Source organism: Papio anubis, chromosome 7 (genome assembly GCF_008728515.1).
Source record: "Papio anubis isolate 15944 chromosome 7, Panubis1.0, whole genome shotgun sequence".
Taxonomy (NCBI): domain Eukaryota; kingdom Metazoa; phylum Chordata; class Mammalia; order Primates; family Cercopithecidae; genus Papio; species Papio anubis.
This window is the reverse complement of record NC_044982.1, coordinates 108,304,914-108,327,746: the sequence shown is the minus strand read 5'-3', so window position 1 is coordinate 108,327,746 and position 22,833 is coordinate 108,304,914. Positions and strand designations below refer to the sequence as shown.

At 45.8% G+C, this 22,833-nt stretch overlaps 1 protein-coding gene across 2 annotated transcripts in view; it reads left to right on the top strand.

The window, feature by feature from the left end:
• Positions 1–8,530: 8,530 nt before the first annotated feature.
• The window catches only part of CEMIP (cell migration inducing hyaluronidase 1), a 171,771-nt gene continuing 157,468 nt past the window's right edge, over positions 8,531–22,833 (top strand). Inside the window, exon 1 of one of the 2 annotated variants that reach the window (XM_009210765.2) lies at positions 8,531–8,798. The gene's annotated coding sequence lies outside the window, so the exon portion shown is untranslated. The remainder of the gene's footprint in view (positions 8,799–22,833) is intronic. The other variant, XM_003901294.4, reaches the window with a different exon arrangement.

Below are 22,833 nucleotides of genomic sequence, written 5' to 3'. Positions count from 1 at the left end.
GAGGGGGATTGGCTCACACAATTATGAAGGCTGAGCGGTTCCACCACAGGCTGTTTGTAAGCTGGTAACCCTGGGGGACCAGTAGGGTGCCCTAGTCCAAGTTCAAAAGCCTCAGAACTGGGGAAACTGATGGTGTAACTCTCAGTTGGGGACTGAAGGCCTGAGAACCAAGGGGCCAGTGGTACAAGTCCTGGAGTCCCAAGACTGGAGAGGCTGAAGTTCACATCTGCAAGGACAAGAGGAGGTGAATGTTCTAGGTCCTGGAGAGAGAGAGAGAGAAAGAGAGAGGGGGAAAAATGCTTTTGTCTCCTTTTCTGATTTATCCATGCCCTCAGCTGTTTGGATGGTACCCACCCACACTGAGGGTGGATCTTCTCCACTCAGTCCACCAACTCAGATGCCAATCTCCTCTGGAAACAGCCTCACAGACATTCAGAAGGGATGCTTTACCAGCTCCCTAGGTTTTTTGTTTGTTTGTTTTAGACATGGAGTCTTGCTCTGTTGCCCAGGCTGGAGTGCAGTGGCGCAACCTGGACTCACTGCAACCTCCTTCTCCCGGGTTCAAGCAATTCTTCTGCCTCAGCCTCCTGAGTAGCTAGGATTACAGGTGCCCGCCACCACACCCAGCTAATTTTTGTATTTTTAGTAGAGACGGGGATTCACCATATTGGCCAGGCTGGTCTTGAAGTCCTGACCTTGTGATTCACCTGCCTCAGCCTCCCAAAGTGCTGGGATTACAGGCGTGAGCCACCGCACCCAGCCCTCCCTAGGTATTTTTTAATCCAGGCAAGTTGACATGTAAAAATAAGCATCACACAGGGGAAGGGAATTGCCTGAGAGCAGAAACTGATCTAGTGACAGCTTAAATACAGCCCATTCCCATGCTGGTGCACTTTGTATGCTTTGAAAAGAAGGTAGGCTGGGCGCGGTGGCTTACACCTGTAATCCCAGCACTTTGGGAGGCCGAGATGGGTGGATCATGAGGTCAGGAGATCAAGACCATCCTGGCTAACACAGTGAAACCCCATCTCTACTAAAAATAAAAAAATTAGCCAGGCGTGGTGGCAGGCGCCTGTAGTCCCAGCTACTCAGGAAGCTGAGGCAGGAGAGTGGCGTGAACCCAGGAGGCAGAGCTTGCAGTGAGCCAAGATTGCGCCACTGCACTCCAGCCTGGGCAACAGGGCGAGACTCTGTCTCAAAAAAAAAAAAAAAAAAAAAAAAAAAAGAAAAGAAAAAAGAAAAGAAGGTAAAGGATTTCATGGCACTATAAAAAATATTATGTTTATGTTGTTGTCATTGAAACCATGAGGCGTGCACGTTCTAGCTAAGGGTATTGGCAAGTCTACTCCTTGATTATCTGTGGATGAGCTAGAGTACCTAAACAGCATTTTACCTATCCAGATGGCCCCTGAACAACCTGAGTTTGAACTACATGGGTTCATTTATACATGGATTTTTTTCAATAAATATATTAGAACATTTTTGGAGGTTTGTGTCAATTTGAAAATACTTTCAGATGAACCTTGTAGACTAGAAATAATAAAAAGAAAAAGTTAGGCATGTCACAAATGCATAAAATATGTGTAGATACTAATCTATTTTATTATTTACTACTATAAAATATACACATATCTAGTATAGAAAGTTAAAATTTATCAAAACTTATGCACACACTTATAGACCGTACATGGCACTATTGTAAGTCCAAAGAAATGCAAATATAAAGATGTAATATTAAACCATAACTGCATAAAATTATCTGTAGTACACGCTGTGCTACTGTAATGATTTCATAGTCACCTCCTGTGGCTATTGTGGTGAGCTCAAGTGTTGAGAGTATCCGCTTAAAACGCCCTGTGACGCTAATCATCTCTGCATGAGCAATTGTTTCTCCAGTAAATTGCGGATCTCAATGGAAAGTGATCTCTTGTGGTTCTTGTGTATTTTTCATCCTCTTTAGTGCAATACTGTAAACCTTGAATAACACCATGCCTCTACTGAAGCTGGAAAGGCTCCCAAAAAGCAAAGAAAAGTCATGACATTACAAGAAAAAGTTGAATTGCTTGATATGTGTCATAGACTGCAGTCTGCAGCTGCAGTTTCCTGACATTTCAGACAGAGGATTCATCTTGAAAACAGACATGTAAACTTATGGTATTGACACAGTACAGTACTATAAATGTATTTTGTCATCCTTGTGGTTTTCTTAATAACATTTTCTTTTCTGTAGCTTCTTTTATTGTAAGAATGAAGTATATAATACACATAGCATACAATATACATTTATGTTATTGGTGAGGATTCTGGTCAACAGTAGGTTATCGGTAGTTCACTGTATGAGGAGTCAAAAGTTATACTTGGATTTTCTACTGTGCTGGGAGTTGGTGCCCCTAACTCCGCATTGTTCACGGCTCAACTGTATTTTTTTTTTTAAGACAGACTCCTGTCTTAAAAAATCTCCTTGGGATTATTGTATGAATTGTAATGAAGAAATGTTTATTTGTAGGTCTACTGAGCATCTACTTAGGTTGTCATTGTGCTGGGAACAGAAAGATAGGTAAGATGCATCCCTATTCTCCAGTGCTCACAGCTGGAGGTGGGGAGGTAATGGAAGACACGCAGGGTTGGGGAGATCAGAAAAGGTTTCCCGGAGATAGTGACATTTAAGTTGGGTCTTGAAGCATACCTTCACATGTGCCATGCAAAAAGAAATAAGAACTCTTGAGAAGTGCCCAAATTTTCCTGAAATGCACACATGGGAGTGTTCAGAATGCTGAAACCAGTAACAGGGGAGTGATTATATAAATTATGTCCATTTTAGGAAATGGCATGACACTGTAAAATAATGTGGAAAGAAATTTAAGACTGGGCATGGCGGCTCAGCCTGTAATCCCAGCACATTGGGAGGTGGAGGCAGGTGGATAGCTTGAGCCCAGGACTTCAAGACCAGACTGGGCAACATGGGAAATCCTGTCTCTTCCAAGAATACAAAAATTAGCCAGTCTCATAGTCCGGTCTCAAAATAAATAAATAAATAAATAAATAGATTAAAATTTAAAAAAGGAAAAAATTTATTAAAAATGCTAAAAAATGGGCCGGGCGCGGTGGCTCAAGCCTGTAATCCCAGCACTTTGGGAGGCCGAGACGGGTGGATCATGAGGTCAGGAGATCAAGACCATCCTGGCTAACACGGTGAAACCCCGTCTCTACTAAAAAATACAAAAAAAACTAGCCGGGTGAGGTGGCGGGCGCCTGTAGTCCCAGCTACTCGGGAGGCTGAGGCAGGAGAATGGCGTGGACCCGGGAGGTGGAGCTTGCAGTGAGCTGAGATCCGGCCACTGCACTCCAGCCTGGGAGACAGAGCGAAACTCCATCTCAAAAAAAAAAAAAAAAAAAAAAAAAGCTAAAAAATGAATAAATGTTTTAAAAATTTTTTGAAAAGAGATTTAAAATGCAGGGAAATGCGTTTGATATATTATTAAGTGAAAAAACAGGCTTATTATTATATACAATTTGGCATTTAAAAATTATTTACATTTTTCCTTTTTTTTTTAAGAGACAGGGTCTCTCTATGTTGGTCAGGCTGGAGTGCAGTGGCTATTTACAGCCCTGATCACAGTACACCACAACCTTGAATGATTTTTCTGCCTCAGCTTCCTGAGTAGCTGGGGCTATAGGCTCAGGCCACCACACACAGTTTTAAATTTTTGACTAGGTAATAATTCACTTAGTTCAAAAAGAAAAAAATCACAAAAAAGCACATAAGGAAAAGTTGACCTCCCACCCCTCTTCCATCTTCCCACCCCTCAAGAAAAATCAATTGCCAAATAGGAAACCATATTATTAGTTTCTTGTGTGTCATTCTAGATAATTTCCTATGCATCCATAAATAACTGCAAATACAGAGTATTTTTCCTCCCCTTTCTTTTTGCACAAGTGGCAGTGTGCAGACATATCCTATATACATTGCTCCACACTTTAATTTTTTATTTTATTATATAAAATTTACCCTATTCTTGGCCAGGCACAGTGGCTCATGCCTGTAATCCTAGCACTTTGGGAGACTGAGTTGGACAGATCACTTGAGGTCAGGAGTTCGAGAACAGCCTGGCCAACATGGTGAAATCCCATTTCTACTAAAAATACAAAAATTAGCTGGGTGAGGTGGCACACAACTACAGTTCCAACTACTCTGGAGGCTGAGGCAGGAGAATCACTTCAACCCAGGAGGTGGAGGTTGCAGTGAGCTGAGTTTGTGCTACCACACTGCAGCCTGGGCGACAGAGTGAGACTCTGTCTCAAAAAAAAAAAAAAAAAAAAAAAAAAATTTATTTTAATCGTTTTTTAAACAGCTGCATAGTACTCCATCATATAGATGCAACATTATTTAATTAGCCCTACTACTAGGCACTTAGACTAGTTTGTTGTTGTTTTACTATTAAAAATAGGGCTACAATGTATAACCTGGTGCTATTCTTTTCACACATTACAGCTGTAAGATAAATTCCTAGAATTGCTGAGTCAAACATTGTGTATGTTTTCTTAAATCTTGTCAAACTGCCCTCACAGGTTGTACCAATGTAAGCTTTCATCAGTGATGTATGCAAAGGTTTATTCTCCACCCCTACTGGCCTCCCCTGCAGCAGAGGTAGTATCAAACTTTTGGATTTTTGCCAGCCTGACAGGTATTTCATCATAGTATTAATTTGTATTTCTTCATTTATGTGCAAAGTCGAGCATCTTTTCAAATGTTTGTAAACCACTTGGGTCTCCTTTTCCACTGCATGTATGTTATTTTTGTAAGAAACGCTCATTCGTGTATTCATTCCTTGACAGTGGACTACACGTGGACTTTATGTTAGACACTATAGGAGCTACTATAGGGTAGAAGGAACTTGAGAGACATAACCCTTGCCCTCTCAGAACATGCAATCTGATGGAAGAGAATAATTTTGAGCTAGCTATTGAACATTTATGGAACACTTACATAAGTTATCTATTTGTGCAACTATATATATAACTTATACCTGGAAAAATGCTTGACTATATACTGAAATTAACAGAAATAATTTTTTAGTAGAAGTAATTTTTTTCTTTCCTTTGTGTTTTTCTGTGTTTTTCAAGCGTTTGTAATGTACATACATTATGTTTGATGTTAGGTAATTTCTTTTCTCTTCGTTCGTTAAGTTTTTCAAGGTTGGTTGGTTGGTTGATTTTTTTTACAGGGAACATGTATGACTTTTTGCAATTAGAAAAAAGGAAATAAATAATAATAAGACATCATACATACACCGTTTACCTATGTTTTAGACATAAATAAAACACAGGAAAGAAGAGATCTTTCTCTAGAGTGATGGTGAGTTTGAAGAGGAAGATGTAGAAATCCACTTTCAGAGCTGGAATTTGCTGTCATAAATTCCAGCACAGGCCTTCACTCACCAGAAAAACTGAGGACCTGTCTCTCCTCAGCTCGGCAGCCTCTTCTGTGTCCAAGACAGGAATCCAACAGCTCTGAGGGCTGGAAATCTGGCCTCGGGACCCAGGCCTGGGAATTTCCCTTTTCAGGCCCAGTGTCTAAGGGCGACCCCTGTTGGTGGAACTTAAATATGCTCATTATTGGTGAGTTGCTTCTCCAAGATGCCCAATTCAGTTTTAATTTTTTGTAGGTCTGCTGGAAACCTTGAGGCCCACAGCCCACTCACACACTACCCTAACTACATCCTGCTTCCCTTTTCTCCTTGTCCCCCACGCATTTACTCCAGATTTTCCTGGACAACTGGGTCTGGAGACTTGGCCTATGGAGCCACAAGTGTGGCCAACCTTTTAAACTGTAATAAGGCAGGCTACTGTAGGGGCAGATGCTGGCTTTGCTGATCAGCAGGTGGAGTGTGAAGGTCCTTGTTTTAGGGAACAGATGTGGCATCCTGTCAGCAGACTGAGGATGCCAGACTTGGGCAGCTTGAGGCAACAGTGAACAGGCAGGCCATTCTACTGCACAAGGATGTAGCTGAGGGGACTGTATCCCACCTGAGGAAGGTGGGCTGGAGGCAAATGCAAAGAATGGAGGAAGGGCAGGCTTTCTGGGTGGGAAGTCACACCATTGATGGGCATTTCCCTTCTCTCTGGAGACTCTCTGCTGGGAGATTTCGGCAAGAACCAGAAAACCAGCACAACCTTTCCTGACCAGCTCTTTCGTGTCTCTGCATTTATAAGAGCAAGACCTTGGATTGGGGAAGTGTGGGTAGTAAATCCGCCAGTGTCATGTTGCTATATTTATCCATAAAGAATTACCCGGCACGCCCCGTTCATCACTGAATGCTGAATGGTAGTGCTGAATAGAGAACTGGCTGGAGAATCTGGTTTTAGACATGCGGAGCCTGTTTGTAATTCATCAGCATTGCTCTTTTCTCCTGGGTATCGGTCTGTGATAAAGAAAACTGGATACAAGAGGAATGTGCTGGGCATTTCAGTGCTTTGAGAAAACATGACAAAGCACTTCTCAGGGCCCATCCCTAGACAGGACCCTGCCTTTACCACTTCATCTCCCAGATGCCTGCGGAGCCAGCCCCTCACCAGAGAGCTGTCTGGCTCCACTCAGGCCTCAAATCTACTGTCTGTTGATGGAAAATCCTGCATGTCATGCCAAATAAGGCTGATTCAAGGCCGACCTTTCTCCATTTGGGCCAAATGCCCAGCCCCCCCAAACCCCTAACACACAACTGTTTGTGTGTCTGGTTTCCGGGGGCTCCTTAAGGAAGAAAAAAATAAACAGGAATCATGGTGAGGACTGGGGAGGGGCCCTGAGGGCAGGGAGGGGGCTCCAGTTTATTCGGCTGGAAAGAAAAGGCTGGGGAGGAGGGCTTGCCTTTGGATCCAGTTCATTACTTCCCAATAAATCAAAGAAGGGCTGAGAATCCTGACTGCCATCCCCAGTAAGGATCAAGTTCAGCTTTCTGGAAAAGGCCTAGAGGTGGATTGCAGGACTTCCCGGTTTAACCAGGTGACAAACGCTTCTGCTTTAGCCCAGGGGACATGATTACAGACTTCCACAGCTTTTGCCGACCACAGCCTGGCCTTAAAGTCCAGACCTAGATTCCCGAAGCTAGTGTGTACCGCACAGAATGGAGACCTTGCCTGAGGAGGTGGTTCTCAGAAAACACTGCCAGGAAGGAAGAAAGAAATGTATATTCTAGGAGGCCTCTGCCAACCAGGAAAGGGGGCTGAGTCACACTCTAAAAAGTGGAAGGGGCAGAGAGCAGGTATCAACGCCCTCATTTTACAGATTTCCTCACCTCCCTGCAAAAAAACCGCCCTGAGACTCAGACAGGCGAAGTAGCTGGCCCTGGTCACACAGTAGGTTAGCGGTAGAGTTGAGAGGAGTCTCCATATGCCCTCGGGATGTGTTGTGATGGACTTTTCCTACTGATACTGTTTCCTCTGGCAGGGGAATGTCTAGACCAGTCGCACCTTCCTGCTTTGACCCTTCAGAACTTTGGCCTGTCCAATTAAAGAGGCACAGAGCCCTCCTACCCACAGGAAATGTTTCTAACTTACCGAGCACCTATTATGTGCCTAGAACTTGGACTTTACTGATCCCATTTAAGTCTCACTATTCTAGTGAGGAAGCATCACAGAACCCGTTTTCCCGATGAGGAAACTGAGGCTGGGAGGGGTCTGAATCCAATTTCAAACCAAGGTGGCTTTCATTGAACACCCACGCATTTTCCTCTCAGATGAACTGCTAGGCCAATACCAAAATCTCTCAGGCCACTCTTTTGCTGCGGGCGCGGTGGCTCAAGCCTGTAATCCCAGCACTTTGGGAGGCCGAGGCGGGCGGATCACGAGGTCAGAAGATCAAGACCATCCTGGCTAACACGGTGAAACCCCGTCTCTACTAAAGAATACAAAAAACTAGCCGGGCGAGGTGGCGGCGCCTGTAGTCCCAGCTACTCGGGAGGCTGAGGCAGGAGAATGGCGTAAACCCGGGAGGCGGAGCTTGCAGTGAGCTGAGATCTGGTCACTGCACTCCAGCCTGGGTGCCAGAGCCAGACTCCGTCTCACTCTTTTGCTGCTGAGTTAAAAGAGATCCTGAGACTTAGCCTGGGACCCCGACTCGTGGAGATTCTGTGGCAGGCGAAGACCTTTTCTCCTGTCGTCCACTGCCTCTTCGCCTCGGAGGACGCCCCGGGGCGCGAGCGGGGTACGGGAGACCCTGGCTCCTTGGAGGCCCGGGGACTTGCTCTCCGCGGTCCGCCGCGGCCGCTCCACGGAGTCCTGTCCTCCAGCGCCCTCACCTGGCTGCTGCGGGCGGGACTCCGCGCACCCGGGCTCCGCGGGCTGGGGTCTGCGTCTCCCAGAGCCGCCGCCAGAGCCCGCCCCGGTCCGACCCGGGCGCAGGGCCCCCGCCCCACTTGGGCAAGGCGGGGGCGCGTGGAGGGAAGCTTCACTGGGGGGCGAGGGAGGGAGCTTCGGTGCCGCGCGGGCGTCAGGGGCTCCGCGGGGGAGGAGTCAGTAAAAGTGGCTATAAAAGCGGCAGCTCCGGCTGACGACCGGAGAGCTGGCGCGCAAGCAGAGCCCAGCGCGGTGCAAACGGACCGAGCCTGGCGAGCGCAAGCGGCGCGAAGAGCCAGCGGAGCTGAGTGCGGCCAGGATCTGAACCCCGATTTCCCAGACGAGCTACCACTTCGCTTGCCCACGCCCCGGGTGCTCGCGGCGCCTGGCGATCAGCGACCAGACGCCCGGGGCCGCTGCGCTCCTGGCCCGCGAGGCTTGACACTGTCTCGGCCACCGACCCAGAGGTAAGAGGGCCTGGCTGGGGGCGTCAGGGATGAGCTGACGGCCCATGCCATGGTAGGAAGGTAAAAAGCGGGGGCTCGGGCCTCCACCCGGCATAGGGTAAACGTTGCCCGCCTCAGTTTCTGTTTGTCTGTCCACCCTGTGCTGTGCAGTCTACCTCTGTCTGTTTGTCCATGCGTCTGTTGATGGGCACACGCCTCTGGCACTGACCTCTGTGGGATTGCTCTGAGATCTTGTGATGCTTTACAAGCTGCAGGTGCCGGGGGGCGCTGAAGTCCCCAGAAGGCATCCAGAGGGGGCAGACTCCTGCTTTCCGTAGATTTTTCCTCCTCTGAATGGCACCTGGGGCTTGAGCCCGGGAGAGTGTCTCGCCGAGGAGGCAGTACCACAAGGGTCGGGTCTCGGTGTCCTGCCGACTCGGAGCCAGCTCAGGCCGAGCGCTAGCGGGCGTGCGCCTAGCAACAGGTCTGCGCCCTGCTGCTCCTGCCTCAGCACGCTCTTCCTCCCGGTTTTCCTCGCCTCCCAATGCCTCCGGGACAGCGCTAGGCACCCAGCGACGCGCTGGCGCGGGGCCGAGCTGAGGCAATTGCAATGTTAGATGAACCCGGGGTCCTCTGCTGATGTTTAGACTGAGATTCCATACGTGGCATCACTGGAAGAAGGTTTGGTGGTCCCTGGCAAAGGACGTCGGCTGCAAGAAAGGTCGCGTTAGGTTGGGAGGAAAGGCAGAGTCCTGGCTGAGCGCTAGCCAGGTCTCCCGCTCGCCGGGAACGAGGGCCAGTGACATTCTGGAATGGACCCCGCGGGATGCGTGTGCTCATGAGAGAGGAGCGCGATGCGCCCTGGGTCCTCAGCCGCAGACACTCTCCGCGACAGCCGCTGTTCCTCAAGTGTCGGACGCTACGGCAGTCCCAAGGATCTCCACCAGCTGCCTGGTTTGAGGTCCTGAGTCCTTCTCCAAGCAGCCAACGCTACCCACAGGTGAGAGCTCCCTTTAAAAACTACCTTTTGATGTGTGAGCCAGTGCCTGGCTGCAGTGCCATCCCGGGGACGGTGAGCCGGGGAGCGCGTCTCTCCATCCCTGCGGTCTGGAAAATGATCCAGGGCGCGCCCGAGGGCGGTGAGCCGGCGGCTCTGCGTGCCCAGGCGCGACGCCACCATGGACAGCTCCCAGCCACTTCCTCCAGTCGGGGTCTGTGGCCCTGGGTCTCTGGGGAAGTCGTGCACTTTCTTCCCAGACACAAGGCGTTGGGGCGCTGGGACAGAGGAAAGGGATTGATAGTCCGAGGGGGCCCTCGGTATTACCACTCAGGAGGCAGCCCAGTCCTCAGGAGTCTCTGGTTTCTGACCACGTCCTAGCTGAGTCGGCAGGTGGCTTTCTACAGGACCTCCCGGGGGCACTCTGTGGTTCTCTGGCTTTTCTATGACACCACGGAGACCCCTCAGAGCTGTTAGGGAAGTGCGACCCCTGAGAATCCGACCCAGGCAGTGAGATAATGCCAGATACAATTATGCCAGACATAATTAGGGATCCGGCTCAAACTGTTTTCTGTGTAGAGCACAGGTTCATGTGTTCCATCAAATTAAATTATTTATTTAGTAAATATGGTATTGGGAGGATATATTAGTTTCATGATTAATGACAGAATGGAGAAGAAATCAAATGGAACAAGTTTATAGAGAATGCAACCGGATGTATTTGCAAAAGCAACTATGCTTTTCTGATCCTAACAGTTTTGTTCAAAGCCCATGACATTCTTAAAGCAATTTCCAAAGGCTCCTCTTTAGCCCAGTAGATGACTTTTCAAGTTGGTTACTTGAAACAGGGTGGAAAAACTGTAGGGTTTAATCTGTGCATCAAATTAAAGGTCTCCCTCCTCTGGTAAGAAATGACACTGGATGGGGCTCTTTTTGTCATTTCCACCCATACAGAAGTGTGTATTTCCTTTATTTTAAAATTACAAGAAACCCAGGTCTGCTTTTTTGGTGACTGACAAAGGCCCATGGAGAGTAAAAACAATTAAACACTTCTTATAAAAAAATTTTGAGACAGCATCTGTGACTTTGGGAAAATTGCTCAAATGTTTTGTGCCTGTTTGCTGATCTGTAAACTGGGAATAATGCAATCTCGTCTTGTAGGGTTGCTATGAGAATTACAGTAATTGGTACAACGTAAAGCATTTAATCCAGTGCTGAGCACAGAGAAATCTTTTAAAATGGTAGCAATTACAGGTATATTTTAAAGACAGTTGTGCATTTCTTTTGAATTATGTTCACCAACCCTTTGTCCTCTCTCTTAACCTAGTAACTGTTTGATAGGGGCTCCATCTTCACTTTATTTTGCATCCAAGAACTTGTTGATGGAATTGATGAAAATTCTGGAATTGATCACAATGCAAAAAAATTCTTATTTAAAGACAAATGGAAGAATATTTATGTGATAAAAATCAGTCAACTGTTTTCCCCTACCTATACTACTTGGAGGAAAGATAAAAGTAAGTCATTTTCAAAATATTATCACAGCCCTCTGGTTCAGATGATCAGGTCTTCCTGATTGTTCTCTCACGAGAATGCAAAGTCTTCTAAGAGGCTTTGTTGTCTTTCTGGGAGTGAAGTACTCTTGGGTATTGATGGGGAGTGGCCTCCAAGGCCTGGTTTCTAGATCACTCAGGATGAAAGCTTTATGGAGTGGAACTTTGTCCAGGGGTTCACTGAGTGGTCATTGCCAAGCAGGAAGCACCTTACTTCATGCTTGAGCCTTGCTTAGGTGTGAGATTCTGACCAAGACACTTGCTCTGCCCAGAGCAGTGGGCACTTACTTGATCCCGGCTGGACTGGAGGGTCTCCTCCAGCTCTGCATTTCAGGGTTCTGTCTGGTAGACATCACTAATACATGACACACCACAGAAGTTTGGAGAATGCAATTGTATAGTACCCAATCTTCCAGTTAGAGTTTTTTTCCACAAAAGTGTGTGTGTGTGCACATGTGAGTGTTTTTATCCCTGTCAGTTTTACATTCTGGTGCTCTTAGATTTTTATTCTTCTCCTTCTACTCTTAATAGTGCAGAAGGAATCTTAGCTTCTTCCATCTAAAAGGATTGGAGTCGAAGAATACATGCTACAGATGCTCAGAATCTTTCTATGAGATTACTGATGACATGAATGGAGCAGGAGGATATGGGGCCTTGGATGACCTTGAATTCCTGGCTGTCTTCTGTGGACTCCTATGCAGATTCCAGTTTCCAGCATACATTTGGCTTTCTGGTAAGAAAACTATTGAACTTCAGGACACTCTTGGAGTGAAGGGCCAACGAGGGGAGGAACTGTCATAAGAAGTGGCAGAAATGAGCTCTTCATCAGTCCTGTGGCATTCTGCCTGTTGCAGCAGTACCTGAATCCTCAGGACAGACAGATCAAATGGCAAGAGTGGCATTCAGTAGGGAAGGCCAGCAGGATGGAAGGGGTGAATTCAATTATTCTCATCAGCCTCCTTTGAAGCCTGCTGCTTAAGTGACCTCTTTTTATCACCTTCTGTGGTATTGGCAGAACATCACAATTTGATGGATTAAATGCAATTTGCATTTGCAGTTATAGTTCAAAAGAGAAATGCAAACATGTAGGTTGGGTTCCTAAATGGGGACAAAGTTAAGTTTGTGAGCTACATCCACAAGACTGCATATCTTTTCGAAGTATGCATAGACTTTTCAAAGTCTGGACTACACATCTCTTTCTACATGATGGCACATACCCAGATGTTTGATCTTATCAGGGTAAAACATCAGCTATCTCTCACTGCTTGGTTTTTGGCCATTATCTGGAGGCAGTTTCAGCTTCCTTTGGACAGTGAATAGGAAAGGATCACATTGTTACTCTCTTGTATCTGGTTGGGTTGGCAGGAGGCTGGAAGTGGCAGTGGGTACCAGGGGAGACTTCTCAGTGGTGGATTCCTTTATACCATTTTGTAAGCTATTCAACTGGGCCAGACCCCCCTTTCCTTAAAGTCTGGCAGGTGGAAACGTTGCTAATTTGAGTAGGATGGTGACTATCATGGTGACTTTTATTAAAGCTGTACCTCTTTGCTTTAGCCACTCTCTTCGGGGGCCATCTTATCATCTCTGGCAGGCCCTCTAGTCCTTCTTTTTCTTCTGTGTGCCCTGGTACTAGGCTTTGTTCAACCTTGGTTCTTCAGAAGGGAGGCTGCTTGCAGAGAAATGTCATCAAATATACATTTGCTGTCTGCTTAGTTCCCTTGGTGTCAGGAAACACACATGCCCACCCAGAGGGAGAGGAGCTGCTACTCCTCTCTGCCCCTGTTATTTTTTACGGCCTGTGCCTAGGCTCAGCTTGACTCCAGGAATGTGAATCCACCCTTCCCTCCCCACCCCTGCAGGTGAGTGAGCCCTGGGGAGCACAAGCAGGCAGGCCTTCCTTGCACAGGCACCCGCTCAGAGCAAGGAGCTGGAGAGCCTAGCTCCTTGCACTAGGATGTCTTTGAGTCTTCTGGAAGGGCAGTCATATCAGGGGTTTAGATGCAACTTCAGTTTAAAGTGCTTTGCCCAGACTTTGAAAACCTTTGAAGACCAGGTCTTTGAAAGCCCTGTGAATTTCTTTCTCTCCTGTCAGTAGCAGAGCCGTACCATTAGACATTTTCTGTTACGGAGAAAGCACATCTAGATAGTTGTTCTGGCATGGAAGGTGTTCATGCCAGATTGCTGTCTCGCCTGTTTTTAGACATCGCACAGAGGGGAGAGGGCCACAGGCTTCCCCAGGAGCCTGCTGCACTCTTTGGCTCTCTCTGAGGTGAGGAGTTCATGCTGTTCTCCAGAGTCTTTGTGGCTGTAAGGTATGCACCCAGCCCTTGGGACAAGGAAAGTACAGTGGCCTGGAGGACAGGCACCCTTTTCTGTGGCTCTGCCAGTCAGGAAAGATGGGAACCATTGGAGTGTTCCTTGGGGACTGCTTTATGGGTGCCAGTCACTGTGACTGTACTCCTTGCCTGGACTATCAACCAGGACCTGGGCAGGTTCCTCGACTTCTCTAGTGGGGTTAGGTTAGACCAGTGCTTCTTAGACTTAAAATATGCCAGCAAATCATAGCAGCACATGTTAAAGTGAGAGTTATGATTTGGCAGATCTGAGATAGGACCTGAGAGTCCACATTTCCAACATGCCCCCAGGTGATGCTGCTGGTTCACAGAGCTGCCTTCAAGCCGTGGGGGCCTATGTCATTATGACATTGATGACTTTCTGTGATTCTGATTCCAATTCTTTTTGGTGTAATTTAAGTCAGTTCCTGTTGTCCAAGTTGAGGAAGCCCAGCTGGTCTGTGCCCTCCTAATGACCTTATAATGACCCTTAAAATTCTTGGAGATAATTATTGTCGCCCCTAAGCCATCTTATCAGCAGACTAAATATCTTGGCCCCCTTTAAGTTTCCACTTTTCCCTGTCATAATAAATTTTCCAAAGCTCTCTGGATCGAGCTACTTTTAAGTGCAAAATCATTGTGCAAATGGCAATTTATCTTTGCCTGGCAGAGGCATTTGAATGTAATTTTGGTGGTATTAAGAGATCACTTGGGGAATTTCATCTAACTCTGGCTCCAGACACTGAGAATGCATGTTTACATTTAAACAACTATTTTAGACTCCAAAGATCACAGTTTCTTCTTTTTTGAACCTGAAAATGAAATTTAAGACCCAATTACCTTCCTCAACTCCCTCCCTGTGGCACTCCTGGGAGGATGAATTGGTCATCACCAGTACATTCTGGGTAGCCCAAGATACTGGTGTGCAATTGTGTTCTGTCACCCACCACCACAATCGGAAGCAGAAAATAAGTTGAGTAAAAGTTTTTGATAATCTTCTATGAGGCAGGCCCTGAATGAGTCACTGAGAAGGCAATTGAATACATGGTTCCTGTTCTCAAAGAACTAACAGCCTGGTGAAGGGACAGACATCCCAGTCAGAAGTTGTCATACAGGGTGATGGGGGCTAGGACAGATTAGTCAGGAGGAGTGGAGGGCAGAAGACCTGCTGGAGGAGTGAAGAAGACCATAAATTCAGCCAGAGGAGATCCGAGGAAGCTTCACTGAGGGCATATGAGGAGAGTCAGAAGCTCAGAAAGGCCTAAACCCCTTTCTTCCTGCAACCTCTCAGGTGCATGAAGTTTCTTACCTGCCTCAGGTGCATAAGCTCCCTTACTTGCATCATGTGCATAAGCTCCCTTACCTGTCCAGACTCTGGGCTACACCGGGCATAAGAGACAGTACTTCAGAGCAGCCGTTAGGCCTCTTTCCTTTAGTCTTTTACACTAGTAATTTAAAAATTACTTGAACCACAGAATGATTTTTCCAATAAAATCTTAGTAAATCCAATTTAAAAACTAGATAAGAAGTGGCTGTGGTTGGGGGTGGGAGCTGATTTTTGTCTTGAGATCTCTCAAAAAGTTCCACAGAGCTTTGTGGGCTCCAAGGAGCACAGTCTGAAAAACTTTGGTCCTGGGTCATTTCATTTTGCTTTTGGCAGTCATATCAATAGTGTTAGCTTAGTTTTATTGCGGTTTGTTTGCTGTGTCTTTTTTTTTTTTTTTTTTTTTTTGTGACAAAGTCCCACTTTTGTCACCCGGGCTGGAGAGTAGTGGCATGAACACAGTTCACTGCAGCCCAGCCTCCTAGGCTCAGGTGATTCTCAAGCCTGCCAAGTAGTTGGGACTAATTTTAGCTAATATTTTTGGACTAATTTTAGCATTTTTGTAGAGATGAGGTTTCATTGTGTTGCTTAGGCTGGTCTAAAACTCCTGAGCCCAAGCAATCTGCCCACCACTGCCTCCCAAAGGGCTGGGATTACAGGTGTGAGCCATTGAACCTGGCCTGCTATGTCTTTTTAACATTCTGGATGTCTTGCTGTGTGTGTGTGTGTTTGTCCATCAAACAATTTTCAGTGAAAATTGAAAACTGGAATTAAAATTAAAAACAGAAATCTGGAATTATCGCATGCGTGATAATCCAACAAAGATGGGGTACGTGGAGGACCGGTGGGAAGGGCTGTATAGGATAGGTGCTGGTCCAGGAAACTCCAGCTTGTAGCTGAGCATGGGAGAGACAAACAAAGCTGTGAGCTTTTTGCAAAAATAAGCTTCTTATTTACAACCTGGTCTGTTAATCTTTTTAAATCTCCCAATATTTTTTATATAAAAGCTGGTAAGGAAAAAATACCTTATTTTCAGGGTTTAAAATTTGGCAAGTTCTATCCAGGATCTTGCATCCTTTTTCACTGATGTCAAAAAGCCAAATTTGATTGATTGCAAGATGTTTTGAAGGTGGGGTTTGAAAAGAGGAGGCAAGTCAGATGGATAGGAATGGAAGAACTCTGCTGCAGAGGCGCAGTGGGGAGTGGGGGCTCCAATTTTTAGCTGTGGCTTCTGTCTGCCTCCTACAAAGCTCTCCTCAAGGGAGAAAATGATACCCTGAATGGGACAGCACCCGAAGAGAGGCTGCCCCTCGCTGATGGGTGGTCCCAGAACTTAGAAAGGGATCTGAAGAACCCTTTCTGGGCCTGGAGCCAGCTCTAAAAACATGATCATATGAATTATTGAAGATGGTGAGAGTAAGGCTTCTTCAGTCTAGAGAGTTTAGACAACACCTTCACCACTGGAAGAACCCTTCTAGGTATGTGAGGAACTCTAGCAGAGGGAAGGGGCACCCTGGCAGAGGGGTTTCCCTCTAGGATGGGCATTTGCAGTTGCCTGGCGCTCCTTCTGCCAGCCATACCAAAACACTTGCCCTGGACAGTGTCAAGGAACGCTGAGTGTTGGTGGGTGATCAGCAGCATCTCTTTCAAAGGGAAGCCAGCCTCCTGTCCGGAGGCCTTGGCATCAGCCCACATCACCATAGCAACTGGAACATACTAAAACAAAGACTGACTCCCAGACCTTGGGATTCAGCCTCCCTCTCTCTCCTACTTCCTAGATTTTTCCTCAAAGCTGGACTTAGGTTGGCTCCTTGGTTGTGCTTGATCTCTTAGCACTGGTAGCCACAGATCTTGGTTTCTAAAATCCCATGGAACTGTCTTGGGGGCTGGCCAGTGGTGAACCTGAGCCATCCACTTGTACACAGTGGCTGCTGCCTGAGCTCTCACCATGTGTGGACCCTTCTTCTCTCCAGCTTCCTGAGGAGGCAGTGGTAACTACAGGTGGGAGACAAAAACTGATGCTCAGAGTTACAGAGGTGGTACAGGCTGATGCCCTTGGGTGTCTGTCTGGCTCCTAGTCCAAATCATTACTTGTTCACCTTCTCTGGAGGACTCTTGTCATGCTGTGATGGACTTATTCCCAGCTTGGTCTCCTCAAGCCTCCTAAAGGCTCCCCTCAGGAGTCCTAGTGAATCCTGGGTCTCCAGTGCCTCCCAAGCCCCTGTCGGTGTGTAAAGTCATGCTCCTTCTTGTAAAGAACAGTAGGATTGAGCCCCAAAAAGAGTGCATAAGGGAGCTAGTTTGAGTGCACTATTAAAAAAAATTTTTTTTTAAGGCCGAGTGCAGTGGCTCACACCTGTAATCCCAGCACTTTGGGAGGCTGAGGCAGCCAGATCATTTGAGGTCAGGAGTTTGAGACTAGCCTGGTCAACATGGTGAAATCCCGTCTTTACTGAAAATACAAAAATTAGCCAGGCGTGGTGGCATGTGCCCGTAATCCCAGCTACCGCGGAGGCTGAGGCAGGAGAATTGCTTGACCCCGAGAGGTGGAAGTTGCAGTGAGCCGAGATTGCGCCACTGCACTCCAGCCTGGCCAGCAAGAGTGAAACTCCATCTAAAAAAAAAAAAAAAAAAAAAAAAAAAAAATTTCTTTTAGAAGAAACTGGTGGTTTATGACAAGTCTATTTCAAAGCTGATTGTGTTACAGGCGCTGAGTAATTCACTCTTATGCTAGTTTTCCAAAGGTTTGGGTTCAGGAAAACCTCAAACATAGTGGCTAAGTACTTTTCCTTTCCTTTCCTTTTAAAACCCTGTTTATTTTCAGAGGCGTTTAATCCATATGTTTTAGATCCATTTCCATGTTACTCAGCAAAAGATTGTTTTGCACCAACATTGCTGAGCCATGAGTGAGTCTGCTCGTCTCTCTTCCACTCCAACTGGTGCTTGCAGCTGAGCCCCATGCTCACGGCCAGACGACTCTAAAGCCTTATATTAGACACAAGGAAATGTAAGCACTAGAGGCAAAAGAAAAATCAATAATATTGACCCTATCTTTATTTAGAATTTTGATATTTCATTCATCGTGACATTTTTGGTGCTAATTTTGTTTTTTAAAGTGTTGCATTGCACGATTCTTTATATTGATGATTGAGTTTTCTGGTGGCCTCTTCAATTTTGCGCCCAAGGCAAGTGCCTCACTTATCTCACTCTCATCCTGTCCCTGGTAAACACCCACCTCCAGGGCCCATTCTGGTTGGAAGGTTAACATCCCAGTCAGTGTGGGTTCTGCTGTGGTCTCACAGGCAGAGATCAGTACCAGAGACAAGGCAGACATGCCCTTTGGTGATCCTAAAGGCTCCTCTGAGCCCTGTTGATTTGAATTTGGGGTGTGGGACTCCCAGAGAAAGTGGAGAAGAGAGGAATGTGTGTCCTTTTCAGACTTGGCATCTGAAGTTGCTCTCTTCCCTTCTCCCTTGTTTCCCTTCCTTTTCGGAGAGGGCAGGAATTGTGGTGCTCCATAGTAGAGTGTTTTGCAAACTCTGCTGGGCTGATGTGTCACTCGTCTGTGACTGCTTCAGAAGACACTGAGTTCATCAGATTTCTCAATTCAGTTCCTGGTAGTGAGAGAGAAAGCAGTTGGAGGATTTTGGCTTTGGGACTTCCATATGCAGGGATTTCTTCTTGCTTAAATGATTTTTTAAAAATAAAAAGGCGTGGCCATCTCAGTGGTGTCTGTTTGGTTGGTAGCTTTGAAGGGGCTCGGAGATTCCTCTGACCACATAATTGTGGGTTATGTGTATGCCTGAACTTTCCAGGTGACTGAGAAACAGCTGAAATCTGTTCTACATTTTAAAATCATAGTGTAATGTTACAAATGGTAACACATTAATATATCCCGGAATTTTCTGAGAATGACCATGTAGTGAAGTTCATTTTTACTTTAAACATCTCCATATAAAATTTCTTTAAATAAAAAGCTATTTTTGACATACAAAAAAGATGATACTTCTGTTGAATCTTGCGTAATAAGCATGAACTCGAGCTTCTGCTCTGTTGAGGTTGTTTGAGGACATCACCCCTCTGAGCTCGGGGGAACAAGGGGCAGAGAGGCCAAGTCACTATTTGAATAGAGCCCTGCTCACGATGGGCCTTTGGTGGCCATTGTGGGATATGCGGTGCAGAAATCTGTGGTTTCCCTCGGTGGAGATGGCTTCTCATCTCAGCCACGTCCCAGTACAATAAAGAGTCCTTTCTTCATTCAGAGACAGGACCTCTACTTGGCTGAAAGGCAGAGACTTTTCATGTTCTGTTTTACTCCCAAGGGCTGGCACATAGTAGGTACTCAAATATTTTTTAAAAATTCAAATGAATGAGTCCTGCATCTGAGCACCAGCCCCCCAAGCATGTACATTTCTCAGTACATTTGATATTGACCCTTGTGTATTCTTCTCTGGTATTTGAATGAAACTAAAGCCTGCTAGTCAACTTCTCAGAGGTCTGTACTCCTGTGGCTTTATGGTTATTTCCATCAACATCATTAATACTCAGTGTTTACTGGGCACCTAAAACATTCAGACTTATGCAGAGAGCATTACATGCATCATCTTATTCAAGCTTCCTGACAACTGTGAACAAGACATTGTCCTGTTTTGCAGATGGAGACTCAGTGAAGCTGCATCACTTACGCAGCTCCAGGTGGAGGCCACTCAGCTCAAGATGGTGGAGTGGGAACTCGGACCTATGTCACCGTGAGTCCAAAAGCTCTTCATAGTAACTAATGTTACTCGAATCTTGAATTTTGAAAAAGCATGTTGAGGGGAATATTAGAATTCACAGTAGATTGGATTCATAAAACAGTATTCATAGAGTTGAATTCATTGAGAGTAATTGCAACCCGAATGCACTCATCGTTGACCCACCAATTCTTTCTAGATACTTGGGATTCAGAGATGACTCCATTGCATCTCCCTGCAATGGAGAAGCTCACAGTTTAGTTGGGGAGACAGACAGACATTCAACTACCTACAATCCATGCTGTAACAGAGGCATAAAGAAAGCAATATGGAAGCACTACAAAGTGATGGTAAACGACTTTGCTGGGGAAAGAGACAAGGTAGCATGGAGGAAGTGATATTTAATTGGGCCTTAAAGAAAAGCACAATTTCTCCTAGGCCAGAGGATGGAGGGTTAAGAAGGAAGGAATATCCTGAACTGAATGCAGAGGATCAAAAAAAAAAAAAGATATTTAGAGAAGAACTAGAAGTTTCCTGTGGCTGGAAATGAGATCATAAAGGTGGGGCAGGGCTGTAGCTCCTTGAAAGCTGAGTCAGGGAGTTCGACTTTTCACCTGACTGAAGTGTGTGATCAGTTGGTGGGCATTAGGCCCTTGTACCTGGTGGCAGGTATCTAAGGTTGGGCTTGTCTTCTTCCCTCCCAAGGGTGGTGTTCTTGGTAAGAAATACATTCCAGAATCTCACTTCTCATTCTAGATTAGTGGATAATGTCACTGCTAGGGCTCAGTAAATACCCTTCAGCAAGAAGGATAACTGCACTGCCCAAAGTGAATTGTTGCTACCAGGGTAACAGGGCCCAGAAGGCGATAAAGAGAAGATTAAGTCAGGGACATTTCAGGGGTCTTGTGGCTTGAGTCACTGCCAACATGAGGTTTCTTCTCGCTGCAAGTAGAGGCTCCAAGCCCTTGAAGAAAATGTTCCGAGGCTCCTAATCCCAGGTCCTTGTCTCACAATATCCCTTTGGACTGATGCGCCCCTGTTTCCTGTATCCAGTCTCAGGGCTGGGGTGAGGAGGGTTTATCCTGTGGCCTCTGTGCTGGCTTTTTGTGAGTTGTGTAGATATTGTGATTTTTTCATAATTCTTCATGAATTCTTGGGCAAATTTCTAACTGCCTTGTTGACTGACCTGTAGCAGAGGTGGCGGAGGGAAAGTGGGATAAAGGGACAACATTTCAAGTGAGACTCACCTTTGGGGAGGAGGGAGTAGTCACTACAAAGGGTGCAGATTCAGCTCAAATTTCGTCAAAGCTTAACTGGATGAGATGGATACTCTGAATGCAGTCTGGTCTGCAGATGCTCCCTGGGTGATCTTCCGTAGTCCTCATCTCTTCTCTGCACTGTAGTTGTCATCAGACATTTGGGTGATTTTAGCAAACTAAACCCACCAACAAATATTTTTTAGTGCCATCCCTGTACGTGGACTTAAAGCAAATCTGAGTATGCCCACCAAGTAGCCAGAGGAGAGAAAAGTCACAAAGACTGGGTTCTGCCATTCAACAAAAACACGTTAAATTCAGATCACCAATATCTCCAAGATGGTTCTAATCAGACAAAAAGAGAGAAATGTGAAGTGTTCCAGGAAGAGCCCCCTTAGGTTTTCCTGACTGCAAAATAAACTGTTCTCCATATTCTTTCTCCATCAGTTTGCATGCTCTCTACTTTATATCTTCCTTGGGTTGTAGATTATTAGAGCTAGTATAATGAACTGGGAAGGGGCATAAGCTTTGGAGCCCAACAGTCCCAGTTATAAATCTACCTCCTGCACTGATTAGCTGAGTGACTTTGGACAGGTTACTTCACCTTTCTGTGCCTCAATTGCTTATCCATCCCCTAAAATAGGATGATTATATATTATTCTGAGTTCTATGTGAACTAATACATGGAAACTTCTTAGAGTTATGATCTTGTACATACGAGGTATACAAAATAGCATGTCTCTTCCACTTGTCAATGTAGCTGATTGAATTAGCCGACACTGTATGTAGAGACAACCATGCTGTGACTTTGGGGGAATTTACAAACTTTAAACCTTTGACAAGCTATGGGCAGTAGCTGGTCCTAGAACAAGCATCTGAATGGCTGAGGCATATGCTCTAGTGGTCCCTTGCAGAGGAAGAGATTGTGTCTCCTTGGTGTGGTATCTGTCAAGCTCAACACTCCATGAGATCAGGAACTAGTCCATCTCAGTCACCATTGTATCTCTGGAACTGAGACATTCAGGCATGAACGTTATCCATAGAGGAGAGCTACTTACTAGCATTTCCTGAGATCTACTACTTACACTAACTTTATAAGTGCTTTACATATATTGGTAGGATACAGAATAGAGAAAGATAGTCCAAATCTTCTGACTTCTGGTGAAAATACAGTTTAAGAAGTGTAAAAAGCAGATTCTCTAGTATCTCTGTGCCCTGGCTCAGTATATCACATTAAGAAGGTAAATGTTGGAGCTGCAGGTTTTGAGATCTGCGTAGGTGGCAGCAGGTTGGTGCAACAGTGAAATTTGAAGGGCACAAACTCCTTGCCTAGCTTGGCTGTGTAACCTGTCCAATTATTTGCTTTCATTCAGGATGTCTTTCCCACTTCTGCTCTCTGAAAAAGGAAGATGTTGAGAGGCACATAATTAATTTGGGTGTGTAAGACCAATGCCCTCAAAGTTCCTTATTTACTTATCGTTATGTATAACTACACACATTATCAACATGAGGTTGAGTCTTCTGCGGTGGGTGTTTGTCTCTTACCCAAAGTAAAGGGAAGTGATTACCATTGAATGGTGGAACTCTGGTTATCACAGCCACGTTTCCCACAGGTGGGACTACCCACAATATCAGAACAATTTATCCCTAATTATGGTTTTGGAAATGAAGCTTAGATGAGCCCTTCCTAAAATGCATTTCTCAGTAGCATCACTTCCTTGAGCTGTTACTAGATATTCTAAGGTCAAACAAATTTGAGACAAACTGGGCTAAACAAAGTTGACCTGTTTTCATTTTCCAATATCTTTTCAATGCCTTTGTAAACCAGCATGCACCATGTCTCTCAGGGAGAGGTACATA